The sequence below is a fragment of the Aythya ferina genome (assembly GCF_964211825.1).
Source record: "Aythya ferina genome assembly, chromosome: 12".
Lineage (NCBI taxonomy): Eukaryota > Metazoa > Chordata > Aves > Anseriformes > Anatidae > Aythya > Aythya ferina.
This window is the reverse complement of record NC_140308.1, coordinates 16,558,853-16,574,757: the sequence shown is the minus strand read 5'-3', so window position 1 is coordinate 16,574,757 and position 15,905 is coordinate 16,558,853.

Sequence of the window (15,905 nt, the reverse complement as noted above, 5' to 3'; positions counted from 1 at the left end):
CTCTACTTCACATGTGTGGAAACTAAGACAAAGAGAATCTCAAGTTTCAAACTTCAAATGCTTAAATTTAGGCACCAAAACCTCTATTTCTTCTATCACATATTCAAAGGCCCTGAGAACCAAAAACATGATTTGAAATTAAGAGGTTCTGGAGATCTCACCATGCCTGAAGATCAGGCTATTTATTTAGGAATTCCAGATCGTAGTCTGCATTTAGGACAGCAGCCCAGGGCCTCACAAGTTGGGACAAGTACTGATCTGTGAATGAATTACTCCATAACATTGTTCAAGGGAAAGTATTCACCCCAGTTAATTTTAGCCCTACGAACACTAAGGTATCCACTTTACCTATCTAGCATATATCTACAGTCACCAGGAACTGAAAGATATCTTCAGAGACTAGGTCATTCTATCTTACTAGCTGCATCTGATCTAGTGGGATAGAGGAAAAAAATAGACAGTTTAAGTGTGGCCACCTATAAGATGCATGAGACAAATACAACCCAAACGTGCAAATCTTTCACAACTCCCTTGCACACAGCATCAATTGAAAAGCAGTAAGGGCTACTATGTTATGAAAGAAAAGGCTGCCATCAGAACGAAACAATTCAAAGGCTGTGTAAGGGTTATGCATCTCTTTGCAAACTACTTGTTTATTCCAGCTGCAAAGAGCTAAAACAGTTCCTTTGTGAAACATTGCTTATTTTAATAGCTCACTATTATAATAAAAAGAATTATTATGCAAAGGATGCTTCATAATTAAACTTTTTAAAGATGGACAACACAATGCTGTCCAGAAGAGTCTCTTTTAAATATATAATCCAGTGTCCATGTAGAAACAGATGAAATGCTTAGATGTGGATTTATCCACAAAGTGTTCTTCCAATCAGGCATGTGCTTTAAAATCTATATGTATATTATTAAAACTACAGTGAAAAAGGTTGATTCCATATGCATAATCAGTCCCCACTGAATTTAAATTACTTGCAGTAAAGTACTGATGCGGATAAAATACTCTAAATGTGCAGAGTATTAAGCAAATGTTTATATTAAAAAACTGCTTTCAGGTGAAAACGTGCTTAGTGAAGCACAGCCCCCATAGTGCCTTGCAGAATATTAATGCCTCACAAGATGATCACAAGATGATCACAAGATGACAACAAGTATTCCTATGTAAAAGCTAGAGGTGGGATAAAAGATAGTATTCAGACAACAAGCCTCAACAAAAGAAATGTGCTAACACATGGGGTGTGATCCTATTGAGATGTAAATGAGGTTAGAAATATATGGAATCAAACCTGCTTAAAGTCAGGGGTGTCTTGTAAAACAGGGACAACAGCCTGTTTAGCATGAGCAGCTTCAGCTGACTGGTATGCCTGCTAAAATTTGCATAAAGACTACCAACTTTTTGAGAAGCAACATGTGAATAGAAATCATACTTCAGTGGAATTATAATATAACATCTACTACAGAAAGATGTAAACCAGAATACCTGAAACAACATTTTTTGGAGGCCATGGAATCTGAGATCAAAATCATAATTGTCAGGTTCAGGCTTTTGTTAACATGGAGAAAGCCAAAAACACAAAAAAGACGGGCTGAAGAATACAAATTTCATCAAGTGAACCTGTAAGGGACACCAGCACTTGGACAGAAACAGTGGGAGAAAGAGAGAAAAAGGTAATTCTTTCTCTGAAATTGAAAACACAAGGTAACACTCCTCAGGAGTATGGGTACCACACCACGTTAATAGTCATGTTCCTAAATGCAAAGTTCTTCCCATCCCATGGATAGAGAAAATAAAGCCATTGTGAACTTCTCAAGTACCAGACAAAGAGAAAGGAAGGGTGCCTTCTCTATAATCCTGTCATGACCAGCGTAGAGTAAGGGGGACAGACAACTGGAGGAGCTGTTGCTCTTCCACCAAACTCAATTGCCTAGTCAATTGGGTGGTTATAACAACTGATTGCTTCAAAAAAATTACATAAATTAGTTCACTCTGAGGACTGGTAATCTAGGTAACTAATATTGATTAGTTTTCCATGTTCTCTTAATGGTGTATACTGACAGAAGTAAATCAAAAACAGAATTTGTAGCCATCTGTTACTGCAGTTCTCATTCACTTCTTCCTCATAGTGGCACATATGCTCTAGCCTTGTAGCCCCCACTCTTCACTGACTGTGGACCCAAGGCAAGACACCTCATTTTGGAGGAGTGAATGTGTTTCTTTCCTTTGTCAAAAGAAAAGCCAAAAGAAAAAGCCAAATACTGTCAATGATTTGCTGAGGAAAGTTCTTCTTGGGTGGTATAGTTATGTATTAACCTTTATGTTTGAGTTCTACCGGACTATTTTGACCAACATGTTTAAGTTACAGTTTTTGCAGTCTTAAATGTGCAGGCCATGGGTTTAAAGACTGACTCTATCCAGACATTTGTTAAAAAACAGAAAATTGAATTACAGTGGCAAAACTGCATATTTATTAGTATTGACTGCTTTTGACAGCTTTGGCAATAGTACTCTGTCTGCCTTGTAAATACATCCCAACAATAATCATAACTGCTTTTATTGAATCAGAATTTATTCACAATTCACATAATACCTATCCACCTTGATGAAGAGTAGCTTAGGATGAGCTCCTCCAGCTCCAACACTTAATAGATTGAGCCTCCACTACTCCTTTCAGACTGAAAATTGGAACTGTTGTATTATGTAAATGTTATTGCTCAAAACAAAAGATTGGTGTTGTCCTAGTAATTAACTGTCTGGATAATTAGACCTCTTTCCCTTTGCTCAGCAACCTGCATTCATGTGCATATACAGCCTGTTACAAAAATAAACTAATAAGCTTTACATTGTCTATACAGAATTGCTAGGAGATTGGCAATAACAAAAAATTTAAGTATTATTCTGGAAGCTGGAAATCTATTAAAAATGGAAATGCAGCTTTACTCCAAGAAATAGAAATCCAATAAAAATGTGAATTCTGTCATGTGGAGTGATGGATTTGAAGCACTCAAGAAGGACGAATGAATCATGCTGCGCTGTTAATATCCCTGCCAGTTCTATGGCTTTCCACAAGCATGTGAAACTGTCTTTGTTTGCTTTCTTAACAACCATCTCTTAAAAGATTCTCTGGAAACATAGGAAGCTTCTGTAGTGGGATAATAGTTTCAACAACTTGGACACTGATTTTATTATTTATTATTTTTATTGTTGCTGTTATGAGTAATGGAGGACTCAGATCATTACTATGGAGTGTAATACTTGACGTCAATGGGAGCACTGACTGTAATACAAAAAGCAGATTAAAAATAATACACCTGTAAGACAATGATGTGGTTTTTATTGGTTATCATATGTCTGTTTTCATACTGTTGTGAATTTTGAATGTATATATGTATTTTAATATATTTAATAATAGTAATAATATTGTATTTACTAGACAAAGTTAATAAAAAAATGACATAATTATTAAACCTTAACAGTTATTAGAATCACTTCAAAGATGCATGAAAGTACTTGGATTGTGTGCATACTAATGTGTAAAAGATATACAAGTTTAAGGCTTATTTTACAAAGGTCACTATAGTGCACCTTTAAATGTATCCATATTTTATGGCAGGACACTGTATAAACATTTATACATGTTTAAGAGCCATAAGACTATTGTCTAGCTGAATAAAATTAATTTTTGAGGAATTGGAAATTTATGAAGATAGTTAAGTGTTTAGAATTTGGAGCATATACTTTTCAATTGACACAGATATATGGTTCTAAAAAGTAAATAAAAATCATTTTTTTAATCTGTCTCATGGGAAACTAACTCCTCTGCAATAAAATAAACCAACCCCACACCACATGACTAAGCTTCTAAATAATTCAGGACAAGGGCACAAAACATTAAGAATAAAAAGACATTGTTCAGTACCTTGAATGAGTACCACAGACTTTTACATACATATACGATACCATATACAGAATGATATACATACATTAAAAAAAATATATTTTTTATTTCGTTAAATTTAATTAATTAAATTTAATTTAAAATTATTTAAAATAATTGTTTACATTAATTATTTAAAATATTTAAAAAATATTTAGTTTTAATTATTTAACTTTATTTAAAGTTCTTATTCAAGGTACTGAAGAACAATGTTTTTTGCAAGGCATTACAAAATCTGTATATGTATGTAATGTTGAAATTTTGAGTGAACACTATTAGGGATTCATAACAAAATCCAAACAAAAACATGGGTGTACAGTAATCATACACAACCATAATCTGAATAGGAAACAGGAAGAATCATCATAATTTAAAATATGCATTATATTACAATACAGTGAAGTGGTATTTGTTATTTGTTTATTGTTTATGTTGTTTAAAAAACAACAAGCAAAAAACAATGTTCAACAAAGCAGCTTGAAGTACCACCATATAGATAAGGAAAGATCAGAAAAAAATAAAGATAGAACAGTTTCAGTCTGAGGAGGTTAAAAAAAAAAAAAATGTATCAAATATATGGCCAAGAATATGACTTTTTGTGTTAATTATTTAGAAACAGCTCAAGCTGCCATGTAGCTCCTATTAATAGTCTGTAAAAATAATACCACTCTAAAGAATGTAGCAGATGGTGGTAAGACACTGAAAGGAAAAGCATTTTTGTTCCATGTGCTTCTAACATTATCTGATGATCCAAGTCCTTACGCATTCTGGTTTACTGAAGGTATTGGTTAAAAAATTAAAAGATCTGATATCACATTGGGACGTGAATCTTAATGCCAAAATGGCACATATTTATTTCCTGTTAATGGCAGATGTATTATATGTGCTCTAGCTGAGGAACAGCATACTCAGGAAATTACATGATGGTCTATCATAAAGTTTGCATACTGATAACAGAAAGAATATATTTCAGAAATGCATAGATGCCTTATTTTATAAAAGTAACATTTTTTATTATTAATGTGTGTAAAGCACCATAGATAGCCACTAATGGATATGAAATGATAAATTTGTTTTCTCATTCTCTTTGTTGAGCATTCCACCCTCTAGCAAATTTACTATTGTACTGGGAGCTCTGCTTCTGTCAGCATCTCTTCTGTAGGGACTTTAAATTCTTAGGGAGTGGGCAGCATTGTGAGATACTGCTCTTTTGATAGAGGAAAACGTTGGTTCACAGAGATGATTCCCTCCCTGTTGCATCTTAGGTAGGAGTGGTGCAGAGAGCTGCTGTTCTGCACTCCCATGAGATTAGGATAATGCTCATTTGGCTTTTCACATGTAATAATTCACTTGCTTTGGGAAGTCATGCTCCCGTTCCTCCAAACTGTCACCCTCCCTTTCTACTCGGTGGCTTGCCCAACATCCACTGATTTTTAGCAGTGCAATCACCACATTTTGAAGAAGATAGGCAAAGTAGTGTGCGTCACAAAAAACAAGAGTATTTGAACTGGACATCTTACTACCGGTGCTGACAGAATACTAGCCATGACAGCACTCAGCTCAGGAACATCTATCCTGATGGAAGCGAGATGTTACGTGGGGCTGCGTATAGACTCTACTCCAAGTAGGTTCACTCAGCACCATGCTGACCTCAAGTCATCAATCAAACTGCAGACACCAAACTGCAGACTACCTGCAACACCTTACAGCATATATTCCTCTGCACCCAGGATGAAGAGACAGCAATCAAAGGATAACTAATATTCAAGCCTCTTTCCACTCCTTTTCTATCACTGTTTCCCATTACCAGGGACTGGATACTTCCTAATTGGTGCTTTCAATTCATAGTAATTAATTGTAGCTAGATTTCTTTTCATCTCTTGAAGTACATAATATCACAATGGACTCAAACAGAACACTGTACAGGCAATCTGTATTACTGCTAAATAATCATATTCACTGGTTTTTATCTTAGCTTTACATGACTTTCATCTGCTTTACAAACATTAAAACTCATTTAGTATGCTTTTAAAAAATGAATAAGGCACTATAAAAAGAGCATATTAATGGCTGTTCATATAACTTTTTATAATTTTAGTCAGGTTTATGATTTGGTGTACTGTAAATCAAATTAAGTACAAATATTAGTACTGACAATGTGCATATAATTAGTTTTTAATCTTTATCGCCTGAAAATGTATTCATTGTAAAGGAGTATGCACAGACTTCTGAGCAATATCTGGGTATATAAATGGCACTGTAGTGGATGTACACCACTGTAATTTATACATATATTGTTCACACATATCCCTTTGATGATTTTGCTGTAATGTTTAGCAGCTAGGCATACTGAATGCTTGAAAGCAGTACTTTAATGAAAATTAGTAACTGTTCTAAGTTTGGAAACCTAGAAGATCACATTTGTTGGTTTCTTTTGACTTCCTCCATCAGAAAATTTATGAATAAATTCTCCCATTACAAGTCAATAAAGTTGTCCCCTCACCCTTTTCCTACACCTTAGCAAAGTCTTACCGAGAAAGAAATTTCACTGCACACTTCAATCATAACTCTTGTAAACTAACAGAGGACAAAGGTCATCCAGACAGGCATTCTAGCATGAGAATAAAATGGTTATACCCTTTTAAAATAAAGCTGTCATATTGTTTTTAAACAGACATAGTTAAACAGCTTTCAACTACTCTGATAAATCCGATCAATGACAAGAAAAATAAAATTTATTTGCTATTCCCTGTCTCAGACTAGTGAAAGTACATTCTTTCATGACAATGACATAAGCAATAATGATTCATATACTGTACTTCGTGAACATCTTAAGATTCCAAACAAAGCTATAAAAAAAGATGTATCTTTGTATCCTATGGGTTAAAAAACAATCAAGATAAATACTTAGCAGAATTAGAAATAATATTGTTAGAGTAGAACTTATGATATCCAAGTTAGCAATCAGCCTATACAAAGGCAAAAGCTTTCAACATATATCAGTACTGTGCACCTCAGAATGATAAGTATAAAGATGTAATGTAAACTAAAAAGATACATTTTATTGACTAAGTGTAGCTATTAAATCTTTTAAAACTCTGGGTTTTTTTTGTTTGTTTGTTTTTTTGTTTTTTTTGTTTGTTTGTTTGTTTTTGTTTTTGTTTTGCCAAAACAGCAATGATAAAGAAAAGGAGAAAGAAAGGGGAGATGAAAAATCTGAGAGAAATGCCTAAACTCATCCTCTTGCACCCAAAAATTAACATACTTGGGGAAGGGTAGGTCTGTTTATGAATCTGAATACAATTGATTTTACTTTTCATGAGAGAATTATTATTATTAACCATAATTGGAACAATCTGCTGCTGTTGTAGGATTTTTTCCCCTTATTATGAAAGACTGCACAGCCTAGAGATGGTTAAAATGATTAGAGGCTACTGGCAGATGTCCGGAACTGTTGAAGCTTAAGAGAATTTTTATGAAATCTCTTCATTTCAACATTTCACCTTGTACATTGTAGGTTGTACAGAAACAGAAGTTTGCAGAACCCTGATGATACCTGTTATGAACTGCTAGTTGTTTGGAGGAGACTGTTAGCTCAAACACTGCATACTGGCTAAATGTCAGGGTTGGGAAGAGAAGGTATTAGTGTCTTCCCAGTGTTGAGTTAGTGAAATTTCACCCTGTAAATATTTCCTTTGTTCCTTTAATTTTTAATCTGTTTGTCCCAATTAATCACTTGCAAAACTATATTTTTACATAGATTCACACTCAAATTCCCAAAGTACTTTAATTCAACTTCCATCCATGCATAAATACTTAAAGCTTGAGTCCAGTCCTTAATTTCTGGCTCACCTGGAACAAACAAACACACACACAAGCTACAGCTTAAATCTCAAGTACACAGCTCACTTAGTCCTATGTTCCCTTAGTCCTAGTTCACTTACTTCTATGAATCCAGGTCAAAATCCCTAACTGGTTTTAGAAGAAGCAGGTTTTGAACAAGCCCTCTTCATGAAATACCTTTTATTTTTTCTGAGGCTGCGGGTTACAGATGCTATTAATAGCTTTTTATTTCATTCCATTCCTTCATGAGACACTTTCTGGTTAGTTTCTTAATGACATGAATGAAAATGCTTACCGTTAACATTTCATAGAAATTAAATATAAGTTCTCCAATAATGTTGCTTAATATATATTTTAAATGATTTGTTGTTTTGAAGTATTTTACTTGTCAGCAATTTTCACTTCAAGAAAAGAACAGACAGACAACGTAGATTGCTAATGCTATACCATCACCTATGTTGACTTAAAATATAAAAAGATGCAGAGTTTGCCCTGAATCTGTAAATCTATAAATTTACTCGTCTGAAGTCACATCAACCTGCTGTTATTTCATAACAGCACAAGAATTCAGTTTCCATATCCAGGGAAGAGTAAAAAACACTAGTATTGGAAACAATAGGAGAACTCTTTGTATTACAAAGAAATCTTAAAATATCGTAATATGATAAAAGGAACAAATAATAAGAGTGTAGGAAAATGACCAAAAAAAAAAAAAAAAAAGAAAAGTCTATGTTGGAAGTTATGAATTTGTTGTGAGGTGTTAATTTTGGAAGATTATGGTCCATCTTCTGAAGGAGAAAGCTGACATATGGATTCTGGGGAAAATGACGAGCTGTTCCTGATCTCAAAAAAGAAGAAAATTTTACACAGATTTCATGGATCTTTTAAATACACATCACACTGTAGAAAAAGATACAATCTCTTGCAGATCTACCACACACGTAGCTGTAAACAGCTGTAATACCTTCTTTGGCACATTGTTTCTTTGAGACATAGAATAACACTGTAGATCATCAGAATTTGCTAAATAAAAATAAAAATAAAATATCACACATTCAAAACAATCTAAGTTCTTCTCCAATAAAGGGAGATAACTTATCAAGGAGAAACAAACAGTGATCAGAATAGTTAGGTAAAAAGAAATTAAATTTTAAAGGTAAGTTATGAAATTTTCACGGTGTTGACTTATAATATTGATACAAATCTCTCAACATTTTTGTATAAAAAAGGAACAAATAAATGAACAAAAGATGAGTGAAGGATGTCGAACACAACTGTTCTGTACTTTTAAGGCCAAAGGAGTTCGGTGCATAGCTCTGTTAGCAATTCAATAGGTTTTATTGCCTTATTTCAGTGCAAGTTAAATGCTAATTCTCTTGGGTGCCTTCAAAAATCTCTACCAAAATTCTTTAGACTTCTGGCTTGACAAGTGTTTTTAACAGAGAAGGGGTTAAATGAAATCACCTCTTCCCAGTGGACTAAAGAAATTCAATTCAAACTTTTTTTCCATTCAGTTGAAAATCAGATTTGAATGCTCTGATTCCTCATGCATCTTCAAGATTTATTCATGAGTCACAGCTGAATGCACTATATGTTGTATTTATATGAACAAACACATATAAAAAAAAGAATCATTTCCATTATCTAGATAGATGTATGTTTGTCAGCATCTGAAAGTATATCAATCCTGTGAGTTATAAGTATTCAGTTACCCTTTAAAAACATCATTCAGGCATTGTAAGACATATAACTACAGCATAAGCAATGACCTTTAAGTGTATCTTCTTCCCCATTATCTCAACACTGTGAAATAGTGATACTGAAATCTTTGTAATATCTGCACAGAAGCTATTTATTTAAAAATCATTTCACCCAGCAAACCAACCATAATTTTATTAACAATAGCAAGAAGTTGATATGGTATTCAAAGGAACACTAACATGCTATTCACCTTAGCTTCTTTTACAAAGAATCTCTTAGTTCATTTGTATTTCAGCAAAAGGGCACATGATAATTTTAATTCTTTAATAAAGTTTTCCAATTAAATTTCTAAAACCTTATCAGGTGTAGAACATCTTCAGGGAACAAAACTTTCATAATAACAATACCATGGAAGTTTGTAATCTTTAAAATGACTCGTTCACTATGATTAATTTACCCTTTATTTATATCTATATATCTAAAGGGCAAATGTCACTTTTAGAGTTATTATTTCAGAGAAAAATTTATACAGAATTTTACTTTAGATGCAGGTCACATCATTTATGAGTAACTGTCATGACTGACTCATTGCATTTTTCTGTCAATGTTGAGTTTCTTCCAGTTTCAGAAATATCTCTTGAAGAAGAAACTTTACTAATATGCTGTGAAAGACAGCACACAGCTAAGCCAAGTAATTTTTTTTTTTTCCAATTAACAGAGGCTAAGTATTGTCATCCTATGAGTATATCAGAAACGAAGCAATGTCTTATGTCTACATTTCAACAAAATCATTATAGGACTGCAGGCAGAAATGATTTTCTCTAGGCCATGGTATAAGAAGTTCTACTAGAAAAATGCAAACTATTGAAGCACACACTGTTGCCATGTTTGTTTCAAAATGGAGTATATAAATATGAGTAGCAATTCCACAAACACATGCTGACACAAAAGTTAAGATATGCTTTAAAGTTGTCTCCTTTAGTACCAGGTTGAAGTGCAAAAGCTGGGAAAGAAGGTATAGAGCAATGCCCAGATACCTGCACCTTGCAAGAACATGAAGTCCTGTGGATTCCAAACGTACAAGGAAATGAAAGAAAGACTTTCTCCACCTCTGTCCACACATAAGGAGAAGGTGCAGAGAACAAGCATTAAAATCAAGCTTTGTTGTATGACAGTGCAACTACCAGTAATCCATCTACATTTTAAACATTTCTTTATTTACCTGGACCTGCATTTAAATGCCTGGTATGATTAAAATTATGTTTAGTGACATCCCCTTCAATGATCTGTTCCAAGGATACATAATTCCCTTTATGTCACACTGCCAACCACTTAAACATAGCTACAACCTGGTAATTTCCAGGCTCTTTACCAGTACTTTTAATCCATCCTACCTGAACTCACAGCCCTTCCAAACAGCAAGATGTCTTGACCATCTGCCTACAACTCTTTTTTCCATTCATCACCCGTAGCAGTATCTTACTGTATTCCATTGTCATGATGTGTGTGGCCTTGACTGGTTATCAGTTCATTTCACAGCTTTGTTGTTTGAACTACTGCCAAAATGACTGGTTCATGTTTTTGTTACAAGCTTTGGAAAAGTTGATAATTTGGGCAGTTTTTTCTTTCTACACAGTTGTTCTTCCAGATGGTTGACATTACTTTGAGCAGTCCTCTTTTCACTTTTGAAATGATTTGGTCTGGCAACAACTTATTTCAGACTTTTAAAGTTTACATGCTGGATTTGCATTTTGTCTAAATTTGCCTTTTGATGTCAATGAGACTACAGCAACTTGAAGAGCACAATGATCTTACTTCATCACTGTGTAAATTATATTTACAAATGAAGATGAAAAGATGCCACTTTTCATATAATCTGAAATTGCACTGTTAAATTCAAAGATGGTGTTTTTGTTGTTGTTGTTGTTTTTCTGTCTCCAAATTATGCAATTATTACTATTTCAGTCCACACCAGCTAACATCATTGGTCAAACACAGATGGAAGAAGGAATTACCTGCAACTGATCTGAAGAGCTCCGCAGTTTTGTGTTTCGTATCAGGTCATTAATAGTTATCTTCTGGGTAAAGTTAGTGTTTAAGATGTAGTGCTGTACACAAAACCTCATTAAACAGGACATTCATGAAAGCCTATGTCAGGTCATTACTGTTTCTAGGAGATATATCATGTGTTTAAGTCAATGACAAAACTCAAATTTGCTTAACAGATGTAATAAGAAATATTTTACCTGGGCTGATTCCAACACAATTTAGGTATTCAAAGTTAAATATATATACATGTATATATTTTGAAAGAACTCTATCTAAAAAGAATATTATAATAGGCATAACTGGTGACTGGGCAGTTTCTTAGGCCACCTGAGCTATATAAAGTTCTGTAAATAAAGCAGAAATTCATGAGCAATTAATTGAAAATCATTTCTTTGAATTTTCACTTATAAATTAGGAACAATTCTGACCCAATTTACTGGGAAATCAACTCTAGGAATATAGATGAAGCCCATGCATTCTGATTTTGAACTCTTCTATGGCTGCTAGAGAATCTAGTCATCATGCAGGAGAGCTGTGGTGTGCTTCAGCTTGGATTATCCAATGGTAATGAAACCAGTGAGTGGAATTTAGGTCTCAGTGACATCTGTGAGAGCTTTTCCATTGACTTTAACTGAGCCAGATTTCATCCAAGGCTGTGCAATTAGTTTCAATATATTATTTCCCCTGGACTAGATTTTGAGTCATGGTTTTGCTTCAGAAAAGAAACATTGGCAAAAAAAGAAAAGCCTCTGCAAAGATGCAATAAACCCTGTCATCTCCAACATGATTTTTTTCTTTTAAACTACTGCTACTAAAAGCTCTCTCAAAACAAAATTGAAATTATGATAGATCTACAAGGTGTATCTGAGGATTTAAAAAGAATCTTCATTATAAGAAAAAGCTTTGAGATTTGAACAATTTAGCCTGGGGTGGGGGAGGGTGGGGGTCAATGATCTGCCCATTAGTACTTTAGGGCTATAGATGGTGTCTTTGTCTATGTCCACACAACACCTTCATGTTGTGTAAGAGGTGGCTGCTAGGAAACAGAAACATTCAAATAATTATGACTTTGATAAAGGAACTTCAAAACTTCAATATAGTTGGGAAATTTTCCTCAAGACCACTTTAAAGATCACAACACATAGGTAAGAGAAGACTAATCTAATGTACTTACAATAATATTCTAAGAGATACACGTCTAAACCAATTATTTCCAGCATCAGCTCTAGGGTCTATAAGGAAATGACACATTTTTTAAATGTTAATAATTAACAATTTACAAATCAGTTAGATGTTCAAATCAACTGGTTTTTGCACTCCATCACTTGTAACTGCATGCCTGTTTCCCATGGAGGCCAAGCCACCCATCAACAGAGATCACTTAAAAAAAAAAAAAAAGTGCACTTTCCTCTGAAATAAGAAAGATCCTTTAGGCTAACATCTTTCCCAGCTGGATTCTTGAATAGGTACTTGAAATAATTTGATACATTGGTAAAAGGTATTAACAACACAAATACTCATCTTCTCTGCAGGTAATAAGAACTTCTTTACAGAAAGGGTTGTGAGGCATTGGAACAGGCTGCCCAGGGAAGTGGTGGAGTCACCATCCCTGGAAGTCTTCAAAAGACGCTTAGATGTAGAGCTTAGGGATATGGTTTAGTGGAGGGCTGTTAGCGTTAGGTTGGAGGTTGGACTCGATGACCTTGAGGTCTCTTCCAACCTAGAAAATTCTGTGATTCTGTGATTCTGTAATATCTTCTAATTCATGATCTCTTAAATCTATGTTAATCCTAACACAATTGTTTTCCTGCTTATTACCAGGACTCATACATAACAAGGGATTTAGGGATACTATCCATATTTGGACTCATGCTCTATTGTGGAAAAACATGTTTTACACTGCTTTGAAATCACAGTGAGCTTCACTAATGTGAGATGGTTTTAAGGTCAGACCTGGGAAACTACAGGCCTGTCAGTTTGACCTCAGTGCCAGGGAAGCTCATGGAGCAGATCCTCCTGAGAGTCATCACGCAGCACTTGCAGGGCAAGCAGGCAATCAGGCCCAGTCAGCACAGGTTTATGAAAGGCAGATCCTGCTTGACGAACCTGATCTCCTTCTATGACAAAGTGATGTGCTGGGTGGATGAGGGAAAGGCTGTGGATGTGGTCTACCTTGACTTCAGCAAGGCTTCTGACACCGTCTCCCACAGCATTCTACTCAAGAAACTGGCTGCTCTTGGCTTGGACTGGCGCACGCTTCGTTGGGTTAGAAACTGGCTGGATAGCCGGGCCCAAAGAGTCGTGGTGAATGGAGCCAAGTCCAGTTGGAGGCCAGTCACTAGTGGCGTCCCCCAGGGCTCGGTGCTGGGGCCGGTCCTCTTTAATATCTTCATTGATGATCTGGACGAGGGCATCGAGTGCACCCTCAGTAAGTTCGCAGATGACACCAAGTTAGGTGCGTGTGTCAATCTGCTTGAGGGTAGGAAAGCTCTGCAGGAGGATCTGGATAGGCTGCACCGATGGGCTGAGGTCAACTGCATGAAGTTCAACAAGGCCAAGTGCCGGGTCCTGCACCTGGGGCGCAATAACCTCAAGCAGAGCTACAGGCTAGGATAGGAATGGTTGGAGAGCTGCCAGGCAGAGAAGGACCTGGGAGTGATGGTGGATAGTCGGCTGAATATGAGCCAGCAGTGTGCTCAGGTGGCCAAGAAGGCCAACGGCATCCTGGCTTGTATCAGAAACAGTGTGACCAGCAGGGCTAGGGAGGTGATTGTCTCCCTGTACTCAGCTCTGGTGAGGCCGCACCTCGAGTACTGTGTTCAGTTTTGGGCCCCTTGCTACAAGAAGGACATTGAGGTGCTTGAGCGGGTGCAGAGAAGGGCGACGAAGCTGGTGAGGGGCCTGGAGAACAAGTCCTACGAGGAGCGGCTGAGGGAGCTGGGCTTGTTCAGCCTGGAGAAGAGGAGGCTCAGGGGCGACCTTATCGCTCTCTATAGGTACCTCAAGGGAGGCTGTAGCGAGGTGGGGGTTGGTCTGTTCTCCCACGTGCCTGGTGACAGGATGAGGGGGAATGGGCTTAAGTTGAGCCAGGGGAGTTTTAGGTTAGATGTTAGGAAGAACTTCTTTACTGAAAGGGTTGTTAGGCATTGGAACAGGCTGCCCAGGGAAGTGGTGGAGTCACCATCCCTGGAAGTCTTCAAAAGACGTTTAGATGTAGAGCTTAGGGATATGGTTTAGTGGGGACTGTTAGCGTTAGGTCAGAGGTTGGACTCGATGTTCTTGAGGTCTCTTCCAACCTAGAAATTCTGTGATTATGTGATAAGGTCTTTACACATTATACAAGTGTTTGCAGCCACTATGCTGAGCACTATAATCAACGTATAGTGATTACATATGCAAAATTCCTCAGAAAAAGTTTAGGAATGACCATAATTCAAGACAGAATCTCATTTACCATCATATTTTAGAATCCAAAATGCAATAACTATCCTCCAAAAGCCTATATTTGCTACGGACCCCTTTCCAATTACTATAGGCCACTATATCTGGGGCTTTCCATTGTAGGCCATTGTGATAAAGTCTTACAGGTGACTTACTTGCAGCTGTAAGATGACCCAGGATGCCATTCACCTCTTCAGACTCTCCTCATTCATGACACCATGTCATATACCAAATTAAAAAAAGGACTTTTTATTTCCTGTTCATTTGAACAGTAACTATTCACTCTGCATTTCTTCTGCAAACTAAAAATCGGTGAGCAGTATGCTGAAGCATGTACTGTAGAGAGAAGAAGAATGGAAGTCTTTCTAGTTATTAGAAATGGAATTTAATAAAAAAGTATTAAATTCATTGTACTTGGTCCAATGAAAACAGAAACGTCATATGAATATGAAAAAAGATCATACAGTATGGAATATGGAAATATTTGAACAATAATTACTTTGGTTTGACATTATTCTTTACAATGGCTTTGAGAACATAGCTTTTGTTAGAAGACTGACATTAAGTGAAAAGGCTCGAGAAAAAAAAAAAAAAAAAACACATCGGATTCCAGGTCTGATAATGTTTTAAGGTAGAACTATCCTTTCAACTACTACTGCATTCTGGCAAATGTGGTCAGGCACAGTGCACCTCTCAAAGTATTGTGAGCACAGAGAACCCTGAATTCAAGCCAAGGTCTGAGTTTGGTTATGCTAACACCAGGGTAAAGAGAGCCCCTCTGTATTTACAAACAAGATTTTGTAATAGGAAGCCTAGCCCATTCTGGAATTTGTTGAGATGTCTTCTTGCCACTGTGACTTTTGAAGAAAACAAAAACAAACAAACAAAAATTTTAAAAAATTGAGCTAAGTACAGATTACAGGT